The sequence below is a fragment of the Myotis lucifugus genome, unplaced genomic scaffold (genome assembly GCF_000147115.1).
Source record: "Myotis lucifugus unplaced genomic scaffold, Myoluc2.0 scaffold_2762, whole genome shotgun sequence".
Lineage (NCBI taxonomy): Eukaryota > Metazoa > Chordata > Mammalia > Chiroptera > Vespertilionidae > Myotis > Myotis lucifugus.
Window position 1 is genome coordinate 13,491 of NW_005873810.1, and position 6,942 is coordinate 20,432.

General features: G+C 40.7%; 1 pseudogene; it reads left to right on the plus strand.

Moving 5' to 3' along the window:
* The window catches only part of LOC102418974, a 14,099-nt pseudogene extending 7,728 nt beyond the window's left edge, over positions 1-6,371 (plus strand).
* Positions 6,372-6,942: the final 571 nt, after the last annotated feature.

Genomic DNA, 6,942 nt, shown 5'->3' on the forward strand with positions numbered 1-6,942 from the left:
CCCTAGGGATAGTAACTAGAGTGCCTCTGTATTTGTAGGTAAAGCTTTCTTCTCTAAATTTGATATGTTTTATTCATGGTTATTTTTTTTCTGCTTTTGTCTCTCATATGGGTAGCTTACTTCAAATGTGTGGCTATCCTTACTTTTTTATATAGTAAAAAATCATAGTAAGAAAAATATGATCAGAGTCTATGAGTATGTGGGGCAGAGCTTTGTTAATTAGTAGTCCTCACAGCTATGGTGGGTGGTGATCGGGATGTGTAATCATTATGTTGGGAGATGTGAAAATATGGAGCTCACCATGAAGTGCCAACTCACAAACTGGCCTATTTCTCTAAGGTTGTTTTTTCAATTTCTTTAGAGACTTTTTTCTTACCCTCATGCTCAGATGCTGGCTAAGAAAAAAGCCCCATGTGTACTGCTCATGGAGATGTGAAAGTAGAGTTGAAGGGGTCAATTCATCTCACAAGATTCTGAATAAACCCATTGGTTCATTACTGCCCTCCATCAGCCTTGGGGGTTCCAAGAGCCTGATGCCTTGGATATATCATTGGATACTATGTTCTCCCATTCAGTATGTTCCCTTTCTTTGTTGTTGATGTTTTCTTTTGCTGTGCAGAAGCTTTTTAGTTTGATGTACTCCCATTTGTTTTGTTTTGTTTTCCTTTGTTTCCCTTGCCCTAGGAAATACATTTGCAAAAAATATTGCTGCAAGAGATGTCTGAGATTTTACTGCCTATATTTTCTTCTAGGATTTTTATGGTTTTGCAACTTACATTTAAGTCCTTTATCTATTTTGAGTTTATTCATGTGTATGGTGTAAGTGGTGGTCTAGTTTCATTTTTTTGCATGCACTTGTCCAATTTTACCAACACCATTTATTGAAAAGATTGCCTTTTCTCCACTGTATGCTCTTGCCTTCTTTGTTCATTATTAGCTGACTATAGAAAGGTGGTTTGACTTCTGGGTTTTCTGTTCTATCCCACTAATCTATATGTCTATTCTTATGCCAGTGTCATCACTGTGCTGTGATCTTCACAAGGGTTCTCAACTATTTTACCTCCTAGGTAAGACAGAAAGAGTTGGAGAGTGAGACTGGAGTTCAGTATATTCCTTCCCCCACATCAAAAGCTAGAGAGGCCTGGAGTTGGCCCTTTCCCTTCCCCCAGTTTGGCCAGGCTGTGTTAAAATAGATTCACTCACTTGAGGGCAAGCATTTGCTAAGGAAAACAGAGTATTCTTGACATATTTGAAATGGCTAATTCCACCACTCCTCCTTTATCAGAAACATGAGGGAATTTTTTTCCTCTCTTCACCCTAAGAAACTTGTGGGGCTTCCAGAAATAAAATTTAATGAAAGAGATGGATTTCAGGAATTTTTATTTCTCAAGCTGGTCCACGCTTAATCTCTAGCAATTGGTTAATTACCTTTTAAGTGTTGCTGCCAGCCTTCAGCAGTGGTTTCTGCTCCTACAGTTAACTGTAATTCTCTGTGTTTACCTTTCACTCCAAGTTTTGGTGGTGTGGTCTGCCCTGTGTCTTCAATTTTGTGATGTATCTAAAAAGAGTTTATTTTTTTCAGTTTACTCAGTTTTTTTTTTCTTGTTCTGTGGATAGGAGAGATAACTTCCAAGTTCTTTACATGTTGGATCAGAAACTGAATGCATCCTATATTAGCTATAATAATAAAAGCGTAATATGCTAATTAGACCGGACGACCTTCCAGACTAAGCTGGAGCTGCAGCTGTGGGATCTAGGAAGCCACCGCGGCTGCGAGGGAGGGATCCAGGCAGCCACCACGACTGTGAAGGCCTACTCTTGCACAAATTTTGTGCATTGGGCCTCTAGTCTTTTATAAAGTAGAAAAGCATAGCAATTCCTATCAGTCTCATTTTTCCATGTGTAAATTTAACAGATCCTTGGAAATCAAGCATTGAGGAAAATGTAATGCAATGTGGCTTTGTGAGGAATGAATTCTGTCAGAACAAAAATATATATTTTTTAAAGGTGCAAGGATAACTCTTGAGATTCAAAGCCACATGTACCTGCCATTTCAAACTCTTCTTGTGTATACAGGGTGAGGAAAAATTAGGTTTACAGTTGTTCATATGGAAAATAATACAAGCATGAATAAATAAAATACAAGAACAAACTTTCTGTTTCATGTTTCCACAATGGTAAACCTACTTTTGCCACCCTCCCCCATATATGCCAACTCACAAAGAAATTGGGAAAAACAGTATGGGTTTATCTTGTGATAGCTAGCCATCTAGTAAGAAGAACCTGGACATGTTTCAAAAATAGATACATTATTTAGTGCAAGTCTGGTGGATATCATATGGTAAAGCTCTTTAGAGATAAGTTCTGGTTTTGTTTCTATTTTCGGTAAATGGTGCAATATATGGAATAGAGAACACACACACATCCTTTTCTCAAATTATCAAGATGAGTGGAAAGTTTTCAACACCTTAGAGATATAAGTAAAAATGTATTTTCATATAATAAGAGTAAGCAGAGTTGAACCTATTAAATTTTACAGTGTCATTTGTAGATTGACTTACTTATGGATAAATGGTTAAAATTATATATTGACAATCTCAGGATAGTGTTCACTGTCAGGAAATCCTAGCTGCAAGTCTCAGAACTGCCTGTAAATGGCATGCTGACTCTCTAAAATGGGCACATAGTCACACCTACATCAACTGGATAGCATCATGCTAAAGGGAGTACTTCACCTGACTAAAGATTGAAAGGAGAAGTTTCAGAAGAGGGAGATAAAGTCCTTTTTTAAAAAAAATTAAAACAACAATAGTATAGATTTTGATTTAAAAATAAATTCTTGATCAATATTTTTTAAAATTTCTGCTTACTGCTTATAACACTCTCATGTACATTCAAATGTATATTAACATGTTAACAGCTTTAAGAGGTCATATTGTAAAACTAGCTATTTAACTTTATTTACCCAGCATCGTCCAAATTTATTTGATCATATAATGTTTATATTGTGATTTTTAGTTATTAACTCTGTGGCCTACACTGTTGGAGATATTGTTCCCAAATTATTATAGATGTTTTACTACTTATTCAAGTGCATAAAATAGTATAACTTTCATCACAGGCCCGATTTTAGAACATTACTTTGTATTCTCCATTTGGAGAAATTAACCAGTAAAATTAAAATGTGTAATTTTTTATTGATACAGCTATTCTGAATGTGGCATCTTCATTTGTCTTTAGAGCATCCTGCAGACTGAGACATTCTTACATAAAATTGATCAGAATTCCCCAGATAGCAATTGTAGAAGTTTTGCATTGTATAGTTGTTAGAAGAAATTAAATCCTCTACAAATAGGAGATGAGGTAAGCTTGTTACTTTCTTAACAGATGACAGATAAAGAGCCAGTTTCAGCACTAGTTTAATAAGTAATCTGTGGGGTCAATGATGTATCAAACATGGTATTAGTAGTTTTTTTCCTAACTCCAATTATCAAAAATTATTACAAGACAGAAAGCATCAAACAACATTGTCCCAAGCAGCAAGTCACACCCCATAACTGAACCTGACTTCCCGCTTTCCTGGGCTGCCCCAGAGAGAGAAGTGTGTGCTGCTTTCCTTCCATTTTCACATTATCTTCTGAGATGCCACGTACATCTATGGTTTTATTTTCCCCTCTTTCCAGGAAAATTCAATTCTTAAAATGATGTCCCCTTTCCTAACTTATATAGGTCACTGGCGGGAAGGGTCAGGAGGTATAAATGACTATATTGAGAGATTTATACACTAGCATCCATAACCCAGGACTCACTTCTAAAAAAACAACACAGTTTAAAACAGATATGTGAGCAGGTCTATTTACATGTTCTTGATAAATATTTCCTCATAAAACTGAACCACAGAGCAGAACAAATAACATACACATACATTATGACCATGCTTTTCTTGTTTCAAAAGGAGAGAAGAGACAAAAGTATTTCAATATCTTATTCTCAACTACTGTCACTCAGTTACATGTCAGGGTTATGTGACAAATTAATCCATATGGTTTCATCAACTTTTTCAAATTGTTTCCTATCAACATTATATCTAGGATACCAAGAAAATGATGGCAAAATATCTTTAAGTAATATATTACAATTTAAATTAGTTGTTTGCTTAGATAAATTTTAAAACAATCAAGACGATTTCTTTAATAAACTTGAAGTAACCATTTTAAATTTAAAAATAGAAAAAGAGCAAGAAAGACTGCTGTTGTAAGGGTCAAAATGGGGGTTGGGGAATATTCATCTTTGTTTTTCCATCAGTGCAATAGAGTTTGAGTTCCTTAAAGTGTAGGAATTTCACTAAGACAAGGTACATCTGTTTCTTCTTTAGGAGAAAAGCATTTGTATGTTAAAACCTTTGCAATATTGGAGGACCTTACTATACATTGGTAAACCAGGTGACAAGAATATTAGATCAGAAACAGCAGCTTTGAAACCTGAGCAAGTGCACCCTGCACCTCTAAACCAACTTGGCTTAACTCAACCTCGCTGAAGCCAACTCAAGACTCACCACTCCTGGATCCTAGCATCCTCTTCAACTCTGGCTAGATGACCTTGCAGAAAACTTCACAGATTTGGTCACAAGCTGGCATGCAGATGTACAGGAGAGCCAGGCATGGCGAAGACTCACCTTGCCAGATGCCTGAGCGCTCTGCATTTAGTGGGCAGCACATCGGGTGCAGGTGTGGATGTCCTGGCTGGGGAGGTGGCCAACGATAAAGCAGGACTGTGATCTGCTTTGTGGTGGTCGCTCTAGCCTCTGTGTTGGCTGGGCTATGCTCTGCAGAGTTTGGTGCCTGGGTTCCCCGATCTGGTTCTGCATGTCTTTACATCTATGTCACTGTGGGAGAACTTTGGGCCTTCACCACTGTCTGGAACCTCATCTTCTCTTCTGTCATTGATGAAGCCAGTGTGACCCGGGCCTGGAGCTCAGCTTTTGACAGCCTGATGGGAAACCACATGTCTCAGACCCCGCCGGTAGCATCTCATTGCATGATCCCCATGTCCTGGCACAATATCCAGACCTCTTTGCGTTGGGCCTGGTGTTGTTGCTCACTGGAATGCTGCTTCTGGGGCCTGAGTCCGTCTTGGTTACCAAAGTGTTCACAGTGTTGAACCTCTTGATTCTGGGTTTTGTCATTGTCTCCGACTTCATTTAGGAGACCTGCACAACCAGAAGCTCACAGAAGAGGACTGCAAACTGGTCAAGGAAGGACTCCATACCGTTAGCTTGGGCTCTCTGATCTCTGGAGGATTTGGGCCTTTCAGCTTGAGAGACACCTGTTTCTATGCATTTGTTGGTTTTGACTATATTGCTACCACTGCGGAGGAGGCTCAGAATCCCCAGTGTCCCATCCCCATGGGCACTGTGATTTCACTGTTTGTCTGCTTTTTGGAGTATTTTGGTATTTCTTCGGCACTCATGCTAATGATGCCTTACTACCAGCTTCACACTGAGCGTACCTTGCCTGAGGCATTTCTCCGTGTTGGATGGGCCCCTTCCCTCTATGTTATGGCTATTGGATCCCTCTGCGCTCTTTCTACTAGCCTCTTGGGCTCTATGTCCCTCATGCCTTAGGTGATCTATGCAATGGTGAAGAATGGCCTTGCTGTTCCGTGTCCTTGCCTGGATCCACAATGGCGCACACACCCCATCGCAGGCACTGTGGTCTCTGGTTTTATTGCAACATTAATGGCATTCCTCTTGGAACTCACAGATCTTGGGGACCTCATGTCAATTGGGACCCTGATTGCCTACCCTATTTGGGTGCTCATATTCAGGTATTGGCCTGGCCAGGAGAGAAAGACTGAGGAAGGTGAACAGGAGTTGCAGGAGGAGAGGATGCCTGAAACAGAAAAGCTGACCTCACAGGCACCGTTTTATCCACACAACTCCACCCCCACTCCACTCTCTGGCCCAGATGCCTATGTTGGCTCCTCACTGCTTGCTCTGCTCCAGAGTGTCCTTTGCCTGGTGCTGGCCCAATGGTCAATGCCACTGCTTTCTGGAGATCCAGTGTGTACTGCAGGGGTTGTGCTACTCCTGATGCTGGTTACTGGGGTCACTGGGTCATCTGGAGATAGCCACAGAGCTCCACATCCCTTCACTTTAAGGCTCCCTGCTTTGCCTCTCCTCCCACTAATGAGCATCATTGTGAATGTTTATCTGATGATGCAGCTGAAAGCTGGTAATTGGGCCCGGGGTCTGGTAGGTGATCAAGTTTGCTGTCTATGAAATCTAGCACAGCCTGAAAGAGGTTAAGAGTGATGAACCCCTACTCGAGTCTAAGACCCAAACTGTAGACTTTGATCTCAGCAGTGCCTGAATGCTGCCTGGTGTCCCCACACAATAATGGAGAAAACTCCTGACCACTGGAAAGCTAGGTCTCCAATGGGGGGGGGGGCGGTGGTAGTGAGAGGGGGAAGGCACTAGTAGAGCTCAGCTCTGTAGAGTGAAGGGTTTTCTTGCTGTTTCTTGTCTCTTTGTGTGTTTTTTTTAATCCTCACCCTAGGGCAGTGATGGCGAACCTATGACACGCGTGCCAGAGGTGACACGCAAATTCATTTTTTTGGTTGATTTTTCTTTGTTAAATGGCATTTAAATATCTACACTAATAAAAGAGAAACATGGTAATTAGTGTATGACCGCTACCCTTTTCATTGGCTAATCAGTGAGTATATGCAAATTAACTGTCAGCCAAGATGGCGGCTGGCAGCCAGGCAGCTGGAAGCGAACATGAGGCTTGCTTGCTGCAGTGAAGGAGGACTCCAACGTTCCCTGCCTGCGCTGCCAGCCTCTGAGCTACAACTCTAAGAAACTATGTTGCAAACATAGAAGATAAACAAAACCCCAGAAACCAGGCTTTCAGTCAGCCGGGCTTTAGCAACATGTATCGA